Source organism: Pseudophryne corroboree, chromosome 5, assembly GCF_028390025.1.
Source record: "Pseudophryne corroboree isolate aPseCor3 chromosome 5, aPseCor3.hap2, whole genome shotgun sequence".
NCBI classification, from domain to species: Eukaryota; Metazoa; Chordata; class Amphibia; order Anura; family Myobatrachidae; genus Pseudophryne; species Pseudophryne corroboree.
Genome location: NC_086448.1, coordinates 409791824 through 409809837, shown reverse-complemented (window position 1 = coordinate 409809837; position 18014 = coordinate 409791824). Strand labels below are relative to the sequence as shown.

Here is an 18014-nt window from a genome sequence, read left to right as displayed (position 1 = left end):
ACCTGCTATGGCAGGTTCTCAGGAACAGAAACCTACTTCAGGTACACCCAAGTCCTCCGCATGACGGTTGACTACTGGTCCCGGAGGTGGGGCCGGTGGGAGTGAGACTCAGGCAGTTCAGTCACCTCTGGGTGTCATCCAGCCTGGATCCCTGGGTGCTGGATATTGTGTCCCAGGGGTTAAGGCTGGAGTTTCAAAATCTCCCCCCTCACCGGTTTTTCAAATCAGGTTTACCAGCTCTGCTGGTGAACAGGGCGGTTCTACAAGCCGCCATCCAGAAGTTGGTGGAGTCACAAGTCATTGTGCCTGTACCACCTCATATGCACAACAAGGGTTACTACTCAAACCTTTTTGTGATACCGAAACCAGATGGTACGGTAAGGCCCATTCTGAACCTAAAATCACTGAACACCTTTCTGAAGGAGTTCAAGTTCAAGATTGAGTCTCTAAGGGCAGTGATTTTGGGTCTGGAAGAGGGGGAATTCCTGGTATCCCTGGATATCAAGGATGCATACCTCCACATTCCGATCTGGCTGCTGCATCAGGCGTATCTCCGCTTTGCTTTGTTGGACGGTCATTTCCAGTTCCAGGCCCTGCCATTCGGCCTCTCAACAGCACCAAGGGTGTTCACCAAGGTGATGGCAGAGATGATGGTTCTCCTTTGCAAACAGGGGGTGAACATCATTCAATATCTGGACGATCTGCTAATAAAGGCAGCGTCCAGGGAGAAACTATTGCGGTCCATTGCTATTACGACCGATCTCCCCAGAATCCAGGTTGGCTTCTGAACCTTCCAAAATCACACTTGGAACCAACCAGGAGGTTGTCGTTTCTGGGGATGATCCTCGACACGGAAGTACAGAGGGTATTTCTTCCACTAGAAAAGGCGTTGGTCCGGGATGTACTGATGCCAGCCCGGGTGTTGGTTCATCAATGCATTCACCTTCTGGGAAAGATGGTGGCCTCTTACGAGGCTCTCCAGTATGGAAGGTTTCATGCTCGGTCCTTCCAACTGGATTTCTTGAACAAGTGGTCAGGATCTCATCTGCACATGCACCTGAGAATTCGTCTGTCGCCAAAGGCCAGGATTTCACTCCTCTGGTGGCTACAATTGCCTCACCTTCTGGAGGGCCGCAGGTTCGGGGTTCAGGACTGGATCCTTCTAACCATGGAGACCTTCCAAGGAAGGTGTTCAATTCTGGAAGTCGGCCTACGGATCAACATTCTGGAACTAAGAGATGTATACAACGGTCTTCTTCAGAGGGCCCATCTTTTAAGAAATCGGGCCATTGAAGTGCAGTTGGACAATGTCACAACAGTGGCCTACATAAACTGACAGGGCAGAACGAAGAGCAGAGCTGCAATGTCAGAGGTGTCAAGAATCCTCCTCTGGGCAGAAAAACACACATTGGTGCTATCAACAATCTTCATTCCAGGAGAAGACAACTGGGAAGCAGACTTCCTCAGCAGATATGATCTGGAGGACTTCAAGGAAATAACAGGCAATTGGGGACTACCCCAAATAGACATGATGGCCTCTCGTCTCAACAAGAAGCTTCAACGCTATTGTTCCAGGTCGAGGGAACCACAGGCAGTGGCAGTGGACGCCCTGGTGTCTCCATGGGTGTTTTGGTCAGTGTACATGTTTCCACCACTCCCACTCATCACAAGGATCCTAAAGCTCATAAGGAGAGCAAGGGTTTAAGCAATCCTCATTGCTCGAGACTGGCCAAGGAGGACTTGGTATGCGGACCTTCTGGATCTACTACAAGAAGAGCCGAGGCCTCTTCCTCTTTGGGAGGACCTGCTGCAGCAGGGGCCATTCGCCTATCAAGACTTACCGAAGCTACGTTTGATGGCATGGAAGTTGAGCGCCTGATACTTGCTCGGAAGGGCATTCTGAAGAAGGTCATTCCTACCCTGATACAGGTGAGGAAAGGGGTAACGTTTAAACATTACCATCGTATTTGGAAGAAATAGGTCTCTTGGTGTGAATCCAAGAAGTTTCCTACGGTGGAGTTTCAACTCAGACGTTTTCTCCTCTTCCTGCAAGCGGGTGTGGATATGGGGGGTCATTCTGAGTTGTTCGCTCATTGCCGATTTTCGCAACGGAGCGAATAAGGCAAAAATGCGCATGGTACGCAGTGCGCATGCGCTAAGTATTTTAGCACAAAACTTAGTAGATTTACTCACGTCCGAACGAGGAATTTTCATCGTTGAAGTGATCGGAGTGTGATTGACAGGAAGTGGGTGTTTCTGGGCGGAAACTGGCCGTTTTCAGGGAGTGTCAGGGAAAAATGCGGGAGTATCTGGAGAAATGGGAGAGTGGCTGGCCGAACGCAGGGCGTGTGTGTGACGTCAAACCAGGAACGAAACGGGCTGAGCTGATCGCAATCTGTGAGTAGGTCTGGAGCTACTCAGAAACTGCTAAACAATTTCTATTCGCAATTCTGCTAAGCTAATATACACTCCCAGAGGGCGGCGGCCTAGCGTGTGCAATGCTGCTAAAATCTGCTAGGGAGCGAACAACTCGGAATCACCCCCATGGGCCTGAGGTTGGGATATGTGAAGGTCCAGATTTCGGCCCTATCCATTTTCTTCCGGAAACAATCGGCTGCCCTCCGTGAGGTTCAGACTTTTTTGAAGGGAGTTCTGCACATCCAACCTCCCTTTGTACCGCCTATGGCACCTTGGGACCTTAACGTGGTGTTGCAGTTCCTCCAGTCAGATTGGTTTGAGCGTCTACAGGAGGTTGAGGTCAAATATCTTGCATAGAAGGCTTTCACTTTGTTGGCCTTAGCTTCTGCTAGATGCGTGTCCAGATTGGGGGCTTTATTCTGTAAAAGCCCTTCCTTGATCTTCCACAAAGATAGAGCTGAGCTCCGGACACATCAGCAGTTTCTTTCGAAGGTTGTGTTGGCATTTCATATCAACCAACCTATTGTGGTGCCAGTGGCTACTGACTCCTCAATTACATCAAAGTCCTTGGATGTTGTGAGGGCTCTGAAGATATATGTGAAGAGAACTTCTCATCACAGAAAGTCAGACTCTGCTTGTCCTATATGATCACAAGAAAATTGGGTGTCCTGCTTCTAAGCAGACGATCTCTCGCTGGATTAAGTTCACTATCCAGCAGGCTTATTCTACTGCAGGATTGCTGTGTCCAAAATCTGTTAAGGCCCACTCTACTCGTAAGGTGGGGTCTTCCTGAGCGGCTGCCCGTGGTGTCTCGGCGTTACAACTTTGCCGAGCAGCAACTTGGTCTGGGTCGAACACGTTTGCTAAGTTCTACAAGTTCAATACTTTGGCCTCTGATGATCTGAAGTTCAGTCATTCAGTTCTGCAGGAGCCTCTGCACTCTCCCTCCCGTTCTGGGAGCTTTGGTACATCCCCATGGTACTAATGTGGACCCCAGCATCCTCTAGGACGTAAGAGAGAATAGGAATTTGGCTACCTTACCTACCGGTAAATCGTTTTCTCGTAGTCCGTAGAGGATGCTGGGCGCCACATTAGTTAGTTATGTAGTGCATTGTTACTTGGTAAGTAATGTTTCAGAAGTTGCTGAGTTTTTCAAGCTAGTTAGCTTAATGTGCCTTGTATGTGTGAGCTGGTATGAATATCGCCACTATCGGTGTAAAATCCTTTTCTCGAAGATGTCCGTCTCCTCGGGCACAGTTTCTAGACTGAGTCTGGTTGGAGGGAGGAGCCAGCACACACTCTCAAATTCTTAAAGTGCCAATGGCTCCTGGTGGACCCATCTATACCCCATTGTACTAATGTGGACCCCAGCATCCTCTATGGATTATGATAAAAGGATTTACTGGTAGGTAACCAAAATCCTATTATTTCAGCTCTTGTACTTTGCTAATGTATGTCACTGTGTATTTTGTTTAAATAGGTAAATAGGCTGTGCAATAACCCTGTTATTTGGATGCAATACCATTTTGCTCAATTTGGACAGTATCAAGCAATTTTTACTACCCTGCCAGTTTACTGCATGTTTCTGTGAAATATGTGTAACTAGATACAGCCTTGGATATTTATTGATATTAACTTGGATCCGACCCCCTATATTTTGACATTCCAGGTTTTTCTCTCTGGTAGAGGGATAACACACTCTTAATGAGATTTGCATTTCTCTACTATGTTTCTACACTTTATTTATATTCAGCACTCTCACTGGTGATTCAGTGAGGTCCTGTATGGTTGATAACCAACTGGTAGCTCACAGTCTAACGTCAACAGCAGATCCCCTGTTTCTTACACTTGGAATTTATAATTCTCCTTTTTTCCTATTCATGAACTCTCATCAACGATTCTGATTAAGACACGGGAGTATTTTCTATTATCAAACCACACTTAAAATGCCCAATCCCATCTGCTCTTGGAAGCAATAAAGTGTTGGGCCAGACCAGTACCTGGAGGGTGACCGCCAGAGAATATCTGGTGTGGTAGGTCGAGGCGATTCTACAATCCAGTCTAATGTTGACAGCAGATTCATAAATTTTTCTTGAATTCTCTCTTCTTTATCACTTCCCTCTCACATCAATATAATGTGTCACTGCTGGTCAGACTAGTATTGTGAACAAGAAATTATTATTTTCTAGTATTGTTCGTTTACTCAGAGGATATTCCTATACCCTTGAGGGCGCTGTGGCCCAATTTCCAATTATAGGTACTTAACGGACATCCTGCTGCATATTAGGATATTGTGCTTCTTATATAACTAATATGACATGAGCACATATTTCTGCATGGTTTAGTGGATAAGAGGGCTCAATATGTATATATATATATATATATATATATATGCATTCGTATGGTGCGGCACTCCAGTCAGGAAAGATTTCACATACAAGCAAGTGGTTTTGCAACGTTTCAATGCCTTTATTGTGGCATTTTCATCAGGCTTAATACATACAAAAAACACAAACTCTTACCTTATATCCCCACCCATCAGTGAATGGCGCCACTCCGGTAACGGGACCACGCACCCGACCCGGCGGCTACCTATGATAGGTAGCCGCCGGGTCGGGTGCGTGGTCCCGTTACCGGAGTGGCGCCATTCACTGATGGGTGGGGATATAAGGTAAGAGTTTGTGTTTTTTGTATGTATTAAGCCTGATGAAAATGCCACAATAAAGGCATTGAAACGTTGCAAAACCACTTGCTTGTATGTGAAATCTTTCCTGACTGGAGTGCCGCACCATACGAATGCATCTATCTTAACCTGTGAGGGCAACCAGCAAAGCAACCATTCCAGCTACAAAGAGGAGTGCCGGTAATATAGATTTATATATATATATATATATATATATATATATACAGTATATATATATATATATATATATATATATAATTATTTTTTATTATTATTATTATTATTATTATTATTATATTTCATTTTTTTGCCTCATACAAAGTTTTTTTATATGAATGAATTAAAAGTTAGGTTTTATTCTTAACAATGGGAGTAATTCTGAGTTGATCGCAGCAGCAAGTTTTTTAGCAATTGGGCAAAACCATGTGCACTGCAGGGGGGGCAGATATAACAGTTAGATTTGGGTGGGTTATATTATTGTTTCTGTGCAGGGTAAGTACTGGCTGCTTTATTTTTACACTGCAATTTAGATTTCAGTTTGAACACACCACACCCAAATCTAACTCTCTCTGCACATGTTATATCTGTCCCCCCTGCAGTGCACATGGTTTTGCCCAACTGCTAACAAATTTGATGCTGCGATCAACTCAGAATTAGGCCCAATATTTCTATTTCTTGATGAGTGCTCCCACAAAGGGTCCTTCTCTTCTGTCTCCAATGTATTGACTAACCAACAGAGCCAGATTAACAATGGGGCGGGTGGAGCTGCAGCTCCAGGCCACCCAATCAAAATAGGCCCACTGCAACTTTTGAATCACCCTGTATATACCACAACCACAGTATATGCATCTGTATGTAACAGGATCAAAAAATATAATTCTGCCAGTGCTTGCATACACTGTATACTGGCACTGTCTGAGGCTCAGGGATATGCATTAGGAGGACACAATGAAACACTGATAAGCAGCGAGCAGCAGGGGTGTATCTAGGGGTCCGAGGGCCCCTGGCAAAATAAGGGACTGGCATCCCCCATTTTAAATAAGGACAGTCACAATAGTACCACCAATTCAAATTACGCCACACAGTAGTGCCCTTTACATTACACTGCATAGTAGTAGTGTCTCTTACACATTAAACTCACAGTATTAGTGCCCTTTACATATTATGCCCAAACAGTAGTAGTGCCTCTTACACATTGTGGCCACACAGTAGTAGTACCTGTCTGACCAACGGAATGGCTTCTCAGCATGGAACTGTGGGCTGGAGTATGTCTATATGTGCAGACACTGTGGAAGCAGTGGGAGATGGAGCACAGAAATGTATATTAGTAGCGGTGCACCCAGCAGAGAAGCTGTGCTCACTGCTACTAATAATCACAGGGGTGCAAGTTAGGGCCCTGGACAGAACTACTTACTTACTGGTTATTCTAGGATGCTGATCATTGATGAGGGCACACTGGTGTGTGTGTTCCTAAAAGGTTGTGTGTCTACATGTGCTACAACCTCGTTCCCGTCACTCGGTGGGCATGTTCAAAATTTGACCACCCCATATGCCCCTTAGACCACCAGACATATGCCACATCAATGTCCCTCTAAATACCTTTAATATCCACAACTGCAGTGCAGTATGTGATCAGGGAAATGTTAAGGTAAGGAGTGCAGCACAGCTGATACTGACAGTATTGTAGAACTCTACTATAGAAGTGACAATTTTGTAGTTGTCCTTCCACCAGTTTACCTCTAAGCGGCCCTTCTGGAGCTGTTCCCATGTCCTCAGATACGCCAGGTGTCATGAGCTTGTGCCCTGGGTGAAGGGGAAAGGCCGGGGCCAGACACATCCCTGTGCTGCACAGAACACCAGGTCAGCACTTATTTCATCACAAATATCTTGTTAATATAAAGTAAGTGCACTGCTTCTCAGTGACTGTGCTGCTGGGGATCCTCGCGGCCCCATCACACTGTGGTCCCGGCTCTGCTGGATTTATACATTCATGGAGCTCAATGCAGAGAGGGAAGGATGGCACTGGCAGTGGTGGGGACTGGGTGTGAGGCAGCGGCAGGCTGTTGTCACCCATCCTGGCAGGTTATGAGAGGTGTCAGATCCCCTACTCTGCCTGCTACATTGAGCGGGAGTTCTGAGACCTCCCTCTTCTTTGAATAGTGTGTGGCCTGACTCCTGGGTTGTAGCCGGCACCCAGCCCTTCTCTCTAGGCAAGTGAAGGCGTATACTGGCACTCTCAAATGGGGCAGTGAGCTGAAATGTCCAACCCGTAGCCGTGGGTGGCATCGCCAGAGCGCCACCCCCGGCAGCCGGGCAGCCTTCACGAATGGACCTCAGCTGCCTATGCACTGCGTGTGGTGGTGGTGGGGGCGTCACCTTGACCATGTGCGATGTGGAGGAGGTGCCAAACATGGGCTTGCAGTGCACCGCTGCGCCATGTGATATTTGGGGGTTGGGCTGCAGGCGGCTTGGTTTTTAGTCTGCATGGCTGACCTTACTCACAGGTAGTCAGGCTGGGCTGTAGCACAGCGGGGCAAGCCAGTTGGAGCAATAGTTGCCTAACCCTGCCATATTCAGTAGGTATGGGAGACTCTTGAATCCCCCATCAATTGCCCTGGACTCTGTAAAGCAGCCCATGCAGGACTGCTTTGTCCCTCCCCTTTCTGCTCCTCACTTGCTTCCCAGTGGTGAACATTCTCGGGTTATCTCCAGCTCGAGCAGCTCCAAAGATCAGGGGAATGGTGTGGGCCTGTCTTGGACTTAAATATGCGTGAGGAGTGTGGTATCCTCTGAGCTGAGATGTGTGCCACATGCTGGCATTTCAGTCAAAGCACTGCAAAACTGTTGTGACATGCAGTTCTACAACAGCTGTGTGTGACTAGGAGTTCTACAATGCAATGCCATGTGGAATAAATGTGTATGGGGGCACTGTGATATGGCATAGTGTGTATCGGGGCACTACAATGTGGCTTAAAGTGTATTGGGGTACTATGATGTGGCATAATGTTTATTGGGGCACTACAATGTGGCATAAGGTGTTTTGGGGTACTACAATGTGGCTTAATGTTTGTGAGGGGCACTACAATGTGGCGTAATGTGTATCGGGGTACTATAATGCAGCATAATGTGGTTTGGGGGCAATACAACATGGTATAATGTGGTTTGGGGGCACTTCCCAGCCATTTACCTCCCCGCACATCACTTGGCTGTATGTGCATATATTTGCTATTCTGTTTTGCCTTTGGAAGTGATATAAACAGAAATTGAATTGTGGATGTTTTAACTCCCAGCCATGGCCATCTGATCTTAATAGAATAAGTGGTGCATACATCATACAGTATAAGCTGAGAGGGAATAGAGATTGAGATGGTAGAGATCAGAGGTACGCGGTAGCTATACCCTCCATGCTTCTAGCCATATTCAACAGTACAAAAAAATACTTCTTGGACCACACACTCAGAAAAGTAGTCACCACTCCACAGTGCTGGGCACACAACCCTGCGGCAGCACATAATAGGCTCTTTATAAATTTCAGCTCCAGGCCTATGTGGACCTTAATCTGGCACTGACCACGCTGATGCTTCGTTCAGTGCTCACCCAGCTCGGTGATGGCGGAGCAGCGCCTCTGTGATGTCCCAGGTCCTGACATCACAGCATATGTGGCACAGAGGCCAAGGTATGCAGTTTCTTTATGCGGGCGGATGGCGGCAGTGTTTGATGCGCCGAAGCGGGGTGAGAGATTAAAGGGGGATCGCAACTGGGGGGCGGGGCCTCAGACAGACTGGGTCAAGCTGCTGTAGCAGGAATAAATGTTTTCCTGTCTGCAGCAGCAGCACAGCAGTTGCTTTGGGCCTATTTTGATGGGGCAGCCTGGAGCTGTAGCTCCATCCGCCCCATTGTTAATCCGGCCATGCACTGAACAAGTGCAATTTAAATAAGCTGTCTAAATTACAGTGTCATGGAACGGACACAAAATATTTTGCAACAGTGCAACCTTAACAGTCTGTCCATAAGTATATAGAGACCATTGGACAATTATAACAATAGGACAGACTGTTTTATAATATTAACTAGTGTGTGTATATATACAGCTACAAAATAGTTGTTTACACTGAATAAGTGCAACTTAAAATACAGAGATACTGAGTAATCAGATTCCCATTATATAGGTCATTTATGTGGGTGTCACCTTAATTTGATGCTGAAGCCAGAGCACTATTCCCTTACTTTGGGAATTTATAACAATCACATCCTTAGATCTGCTGCATGTATTAATATATCATCTAAGGAATATAACATACAAGCTTAATTAATTTTGCAACTACTAATGAGATTGAATTCAGACATTTATGATACAAAAAACACCATACTGTATATACTTACAGTACTTGTTTCTATGCACAGGAAACCTGTTGAAATCCAAGTCTTCATGATAAAACATTGTGGAGAGACTGATATACTGTATACGTATATATCCACAGGAGGGTGACTCGTCGGTTCAGTTATAATTATCAATACTCACCAGTAACTGTGGGTACACACATCATAATACGAGGGTTATCTCTTAGCTGAGATATTCATTACTACTTACCAGCAGATACTTGTTTCCCAATATAGAGAGATAAAGTTATCTCTGATTGCATTGAAATTAATACAAAACGAATTGAGATTAAGCACAGGAGACAGCTAGTGACCTTGGATTTTATGATCACTAAACACTTTTTTTCACTATGCGAGAAAAAAGGAAAATTACCCAAAGGTAATTCTCTCTGGGCGCTAATATGGGAGGTTCAACACAGCAGCTAAATGAAGAGATTGGTCAGACCTCGTAGACAAACAGCAAGCAAATGGAAAAATAGCGCTAAATGGTCATAGATGAGATGAGCAAGTCAATATTAAACATATTTAATTCAACATGTAAAACAATAAGACATCCATATGAATATAGATAAAATGAATTAAGAAACCCTTAAAAAGGGTAAAAAGCATTACTCCCAATCACATAAATCTGAAACTGGAGAGGATGATAGGACCTGTTCCAAGAATACAGTCCCCTTCTAGGTCCAGATGGACCAAATTTGTAATCAAACGTAGGCAATAATTACCACAGATGTACCCAAGGTTTGTTAAGCGGCTCAGCACTCCGCAATATTGCAGTTCCTTGGTGAGGTGATGAAGCAACAATGTCCTCAGTTCAAGTGGTATACCTCCAGCAAAGGTCCATGAAGTTCAGTAGCGGGGGCTTGGTTCAGGTCCTCAGATCTCCAAATAATGTGTCCAGGGAGTAAAGCAGGATCAGTCTCAGCGTTTGTATAGGTTGCTCAGGTCTCTCACGTGGTGCTGCATCAATCTGCGGGATATCTCTCTCTCTCTCTCTCTCTCTCTGTACAGGGCCTCCCACTCTGCATCAGCTGATGCAGAGTGGGAGGTACTGTACAGAGAGAGAGAGAGAGATATCCCGCAGATTGATGCAGCAGCATGTGAGAGACCTGAGCAACCTATACAAACGCTGAGACTGATCCTGCTTCACTCCCTGGACACATTATTTGGAGATCTGAGGACCTGAACCAAGCCCCCTCTACTGAACTTCATGGACCTTTGCTGGAGGTATACCACTTGAACTGAGGACATTGTTGCTTCATCACCTCACCAAGGAACTGCAATATTGCGGAGTGCTGAGCTGCTTAACAAACCTTGGGTACATCTGTGGTAATTATTGCCTACGTTTGATTACAAATTTGGTCCATCTGGACCTAGAAGGGGACTGTATTCTAGGAACAGGTCCTATCATCCTCTCCAGTTTCAGATTTATGTGATTGGGAGTAATGCTTTTTACCCTTTTTAAGGGTTTCTTAATTCATTTTATCTATATTCATATGGATGTCTTATTGTTTTACATGTTGAATTAAATATGTTTAATATTGACTTGCTCATCTCATCTATGACCATTTAGCGCTATTTTTCCATTTGCTTACTTTTTTTCACTATGTTGATTATATGTACGTGTATGTAATTGTATTGTCTTTTTTGTGCTTGGACGCTTTTAATCAAATGATTGAAATAAAGATTATATTTTAAATATAGCAATGTGCACCAACAAAGAGACATTCTTTCCTCCCCCCATTTTTTACATGACCCTGTGAACTTCCAAGAAAGAGAGTTAACAAAGGTAAGTCTACCATAACTCTCATTTTCTTCTTCGGGATTCATAGGGCTCCACATCGGGGATGTCCTAAAGTAGTATTATTAAGGGAGGGGATGAGCCTGAGAGGATAACAGAATCCTGCATCCCAAGGAAGCATCCTGGGATGCAAAGGTATCAAATGAGTAGAATTTTAGAAACATGTGAATAGAAGACCACCTAGCGGCATTACATAATTGCTCAGGAGATGCCACACGGCGTGCTGCCCATGAGGGACCTACAGATCTAGTAGAATGAGCAGAAATTTCAATTGGGACAAGCAAATCAGCTTGATTGTATGCTTGTGCAATAACCATTCAAATCCATCTGGCAGCATCGGTTTGTTAGCTGGTCAGCCACGCTTGTGAAATTTATAAAGTATGAATAGAGAGTCGGATCTTCTGATAGAACTAGTTTGGTCTGTGTAGATACGTAGGGCACGTACTACATCCAAACACTGTTCTTTTGCTGAAAGATATGGTGAGAAATTCCGGGACTATAATTTCCTGATTAAGGTGAAACCTAATCAGGAAGGTACCCAGGCCTAGTCTGTAGAGCAGCCCTGTCATGATGAAAAATCAAGAAAGGTGGATGACAGGAGAGATCTCAAGTCTGACACCCTCCTGGCAGAAGAAATAGCCAGCAAAAATATTGTCTTAGCTGTCAACCATTTGAGGTCCACTGAATCTAAGGGTTCAAAAGGGTGCTCTTGAAGTACCTCCAATACTACAGAGAGATCCCATGGAGCTACCGGGGTACATATGGAGGTAGTACAGGTATGACCCTTTGAAAAAAGGATGTATATCTGGTAGTATAACAATTTTTCTCTGAAACCATACTGATAGGGCAGAAATGTGTAGTTTCATAGAAGCAAGGCGTAAATCTAGATTCAATCCTATTTGAAGAAAAGCCAGCATGCTTTTTTTTTTTTAAGCTGGTTTTTATTAAGTTTTTCGATAGAGACTACACCAATGTGCAGTATAATGATACTCAAATCTGGTCGTACAGAAGGGAAAACAATCACATAACAATGGCATGTACAAATGCAGACCAAATGCAGTCTGTCATAATGCATAAAGAGAAAAGGGGAGGGATACGAACAGTATCCTATCCAACTGGGACCATGAGACGGGGGGAGGGGGGGGTGAAGGAGGGTGGGGGGAATAAGAGGCACCTTCGATATGATGCAATATAAGGTCAACAGTAGTGGAGATGAAAGCATAATACTAATAATTAGTGCATTGGAGGCCTTATAGTAATATTGCAATGAAATAGCCATAAACATGAGTATTTAAAAAAAAAAAAAAAAAGGAATGAGAGTGCATATCATGGAGAGTAAAAAGAAGAGGGAGTAGAGGAGGAGAGAAGGGCTATCACGGTTTAGAGGAGAGGAGGCATAAGAAGAGAAAAGAAAAAAAATACATAAGTCACTTGACCATCTTCCAAGAGGAGTTTTCAAAGGCAGAGGTTATCTGAGATTGGGTTTCATGATCCAGCGTAGACATATAGGGGCCCCATTTTTTATAAAAAAACAGCAAGGCCGGAGTATCCTGTGAATATGGTGGATCTACGATCAAAATATAAGTATTGCAACATAACCTTTAAAACTTTGGATAGAGAAGGGGCAGACCTGACAACCCAACGCTTTAAGATTGCCTTTTTTGAAATAGTGAAAAGCATAGTTAGCATGGGAAAAAGTATTTTATCACCCTTGATATTTTCCCATACAGAGATATTGATGCATAAGCATTCCAGGTGGGTCAGGTCGAAGAGAGACAGAGAAGTGGTTATTAATAAACATAAATAATTTATTCCAGAAACGCCTAATCTTGGTACACTTCCAGAAGCAATGGTAGAATGAGGCTCTAGCCCCTTTACACTTGGGGCATCTATCAGAAACTGAGGGGTCGATAAAAGCTTGAATATAAGGAGGTAGATAGGCTCTGTGGATAGACTTGATGTGGACTTCTAGTAGGTAAGCGGAGCTCAATATAGTCATGGTGCGGTGGTGATGCTTCAATAGAGAGTCATATGAGGTAATGCCTGGGATATCCGATTGCCATGAGGTAACTAATTTATGAAGGTAGGGCTGAGAGGGTAGATTTACTATAAGGATGTAAATTTGTTTAATTCTATAAGGGTGGGATTCCCAATATTTGAGGACCTTTGCTAGACGGGAGGAGGGAAAAGGGAAATAGGAATCAAAATGTATCGAAGATAAATAGTGTCTAGTTTAGAGAAACATAAAGAAATGGGAGGATGGAAGGGAGTACCTGTCTCTCAGTGTAGCAAATTGGGCGATATGACCTCCCGGATCAAACACTTGGGAAGCGGAGCACAGCCCCCTCTCCCGCCACTGAAGGAATAGAGCATTGTGAAGGGGAGGAGCGCAATACGCGTTCCCCATAAAGATAGATAGGGGGAAGCAGTGTGATCACTCCTCAATTTTTTATGTAATTTCACCCAGCTAAAGTAAGTATCCCGAAACAGAGGATGATCCAGGATAAAAGAAGGGATAGAGTACTTCTTTGTATGGAGGAGAGCGCAGGGGGAAAAAGGTCTGAAAGCATTAGAATCTAGGGCCAAATCAGTATATGTGCTTAGCAGCATACCGAAGAAAGACCGTGAGAGAATAGGAGAGAAAATCAGGGACACCAGCACCACCAACAGATTTATCCATCACAAGCTTCGCGTAGGCAATTTTTGTTTTTTTTCCCTTGCCAAAGAAAACGCGCCATAGCTCTACGGAGTCAGAGTTCATCCGAGTCGTGAAGGCTGATCGGGAGTGATTGCATAATGTAGAACATTTTGGGGAAAATTACAGATTTAAAGACAACAATCCTCCCCAGCAAGGAAAGAGTTAGGGTAGCCCAGCCCTCTAGCCTGGCAATCGTAGCTGAAATTACTGGGGAAAAACAAGATTTATGGTAAGAACTTACTGTTGTTAAATCTTTCTGAGAGATACACTGGGCTCCACAAGGAATTACATTGGGCTGTAGAGTAGGATCTTGATCCGAGGCACCAACAGGCTCAAAGCTTTGACCTTCTTCCCAAGATGCACAGTGCTGCCTCCTATATCACCCCACCTCCTTGCACAGGAGCTCAGTTTCGTTAACCAGCCCAATGCAGTAGCAGGTACCAGAGACGACAATGCTCATAGCCAATTACACCACACACTCACCACAGGAGAGGGTGTCAGCGGCTATGCCAATACCAACCCAAAAAAGCTAAGTGTGTCAGGGTGGGCTCCTTGTGGAGCCCAGTGTACCTTGCCAAAAGACATTTAACAATGGTAAGTACTTACCATAAATCATGTTTTCTGCTGCGGGGTACACTGGGCTCCACAAGGAATTACATTGGGGATGTCCTTAAGCAGTTCCTTATGGGAGGGGATGCACTGTAGTGGGCACAAGAACCCGGCGTCCAAAGGAAGCATCCTGGGAAGTGGCGGTATCAAAGGCATAGAACCTTATAAACGTGTTCCCTGAGGACCACGTAACCGCCTTGCACAATTGTTCAAGGGTCGCACCACGGTGGGCCGCCCAAGAAGGTCCAACCGACCGAGTAGAATGGGCTTTAATGGTAGCAGGAACTGGACAACCAGCCTGTACATAAGCATGTGCAATCACCATTCTAATCCATCTGGCCAGAGTCTGCTTGGAAGCAGGCCAGCCATGTTTGTGAAAACCAAACAATACAAAAAGAAAATCAGATTTCCTTATGGAGGAAGTTCTCTTCACATAGATACGGAGAGCCCGTACCACATCCAAAGACCGTTCTTTGGGAGACAGCTCAGGAGAATTAAAGGCCGGAACCACAATCTCCTGGTTAAGGTGGAAAGAAGACACCACCTTAGGCAAATAACCTGGCTGCGTTCTAAGAACCGCCCGGTCATGGTGAAAAATCAAATAGGGAGACTTGCAGGATAAAGAACCCAAGTCCGAGACCCTTCTAGCCGAGGCAATAGCCAGCAAGAATAGGACCTTAAGGGAAAGCCACTTAAGGTCAGCAGAGGCAAGAGGCTCAAACGGAGATACTTGGAAGGCCTCCAAAACCACCGACAAGTCCCAAGGGGGGGCCACAGGCAGCACATAAGGAGGCTGAATCTGCAACACAGCCTTAGTGAATGTATGGACATCAGGTAGGATGGCAATCTTTCTCTGAAACCAAACCGACAAGGCAGAAATGTGAACTTGAGGGAGGCCAGATGCAGGCCTAAGTCCAGGCCCTGTTGTAGGAAGGCCAACAGTTTGGCCGTGCTAAACTTGAAAACGTCATGATTGTGAGAAGCACATCAAGTAAAGTAAGCATTCCAGACCCGATGGTAAATCCGAGCAGAAGGCGGCTTACGGGCCTTCAACACAGTTTGAACGACTGCCTCAGAAAAACCCTTGGCCCTCTGGACGGAAGCCTCAAGAGCCATGCCGTCAAAGCCAGATGGGCCAAGTCCTGGTAAACACAAGGGCCCTGAACGAGGAGGTCTGGTCGTTGTGTAAGTAGAAGGGGACAATCTAGCGTGAGGCCCTGTAGATCGAAGAACCAGTGCTGTCTGGGACACTCTGGAGCTAGCAGAAGTAGTTTTCCTCCTCCTTGCTTGAACTTCCGTATTACTCTGGGCAGGAGTGACACCGGAGGGAACACATACCGCAGCCGAACGTTCCATGGGATTGACAGAACATCCATGAACGCTGCTTGAGGATCCCTTGTCCTTGCTCCAAAGACCAGAACCTTGTGATTGTGTCGAGACGCCATCAGGTCCACATCTGGGATGCCCCACTTGTCCACGAGAAGTTGGAACACCTCTAGATATAAGCTTCATTCTCCGGTGTGCACATTCTGACGACTGAGAGAGTCCGCCTCCCAGTTCAGAACGCCCATAATGAACGCTGCTGATATGGCCGGCAGATGGCGTTCTGCCCACTGAAGAATCCTTGATACTTCCCTCATTGCCATGCGGCTTTGAGTGCCTCCTTGATGATTTATGTACGCCACCATGGTGGAGTTGTCCGACTGTACTTGAACAGGTCTGTTCTGAATCAGATGCTGGGCCATTGTTAACACGTTGAACACTGCCCGCAGTTCCAGAATATTGATTGGGAGCAGAGACTCCTCCTTGGTCCATCAACCCTGAAGAGAGTGTTGTTCCAACACCACGCCCCAATCTCTCAGACTTGCATCCGTCAACAGAAGGACCCAGTTGGATATCCAGAAGGGATGTGCCTTGCTCAATTGTTGGTCCTGCAGCCATCAACTCAGTGACAGGCAGACCTCCGGAGACAATGAGATCATGTGAAATCTGATCCGGTGAGGCAGGCCGTCCCACTTGGTCAGAATTAACTTCTGCAGAGGGCGAGAGTGGAACTGAGCATACTCCACCATGTTGAAAGCCGACACCATGAGACCTAGCTCTTGCATTGCTGAATGTATCGACACTTGCGGACGAGATAGGAAGCATCGAATCCTGTCCTGAAGCTTCAGGACTTTCTCCTGAGACAGGGACAACCGTTGGTTGTGAGTGTCCAATAATGCTCCCAGGTGTAACATGCTCCGAGCAGGAACCAGGGAGGATTTCTTCCAGTTGATCAGCCACCTGTGGGCTTTCATGCACTGGACCGTCAGAATGAGTTGACACAGGAGAAGTTGTGGGGAATTCGCCAGGATCAACGAAATCATCCAAGTACGGTAGGATCCTGATCCCTTGACGGCAGAGAGTAGCCGTCATGACCGCCATTACTTTGGTGAAGACTCGGGGAGCCATTGTCAAACCAAAGGGTAATGCCCGAAATTGGTAATGCAGGTTGCCCACCGCAAACCGCAGGCACTGTTGATGAGATACCGCAATAGGAATATGCAGGTAGGCATCCTTTATGTCCAGGGAGACCATATAGTCCCCGGGCTCCATGACCAGAACAATAGAGCGCAGAGTTTCCATACAAAACTTGGAGACCCGCACATGCTTGTTCAAGGACTTCAGGTTGAGAATGGGCCGCGAGGACCTGTTAGGTTTTGGGACTAGAAACAGCGTGGAATAGTACCCCTTGCCTCTCTGAGCCAGAGGCACCTGTACCACCACTCCTGTGACCAGGAGGGAATGTACCTCTGAGTGCAACGTGTTTGCACTCCGAGGTACATGAATGAAGTTAGAACCGGAACTGAAAACCATCTCTCCTCTCTTCACAGGTAAAAACACCATCCTCATGCTTGTATATCTGAGTCGCTCATCTCTCTCTGGCTACACTTTTCACACCCCAAGATAGTTTGTCTGCAAATGTCTGTGATCCTTCTTCAATGCAAACTCCCCTCTGTTAATTATCTGAAGTTCTGATTGCACACCTCCCCCTTTGCCAGCTGATACAGTTGGAGCATTTAAGAGCAATATTATCAAGGCCTGCAGTCAGGACTTGGCCTGCTTGCATTTGCGAAAAATGCATTTATTAAGAATGTATTTTAAGAATGAAGTTAGAACCGGAGTTTGAACTGGATTTGGACTACGCTAAAATTTCTAATTAAACTAGTTCCCCAAACACTGCAACTCAGGACCATTATGTGGCCTCTCCTCACCTCTGCCATGAGAACACTAGGACCAATGCCTACTACTCCTCTGTCCAAGAACATCATGACTACCCCCGGGACTACCCCTCAAGCTGAGCAGGGAACTGAGGGGCGTGCGCATCAGTACCAGACTTTTCTGGGTCAGTTCCATTAGACATTAGTGTGCACCCCACATTCTCA

The 18014-nt window shown here is 45.6% G+C and overlaps 1 protein-coding gene and 1 pseudogene across 1 annotated transcript in view; both read left to right on the top strand.

The window, feature by feature from the left end:
* Positions 1-18014, top strand: part of ADCY2 (adenylate cyclase 2) — a 1664414-nt gene that overhangs the window by 1195491 nt on the left and 450909 nt on the right. The gene's annotated exons all lie outside the window — the stretch shown is intronic.
* LOC134930363 (5S ribosomal RNA) lies at positions 4341-4458 on the top strand (annotated as a pseudogene).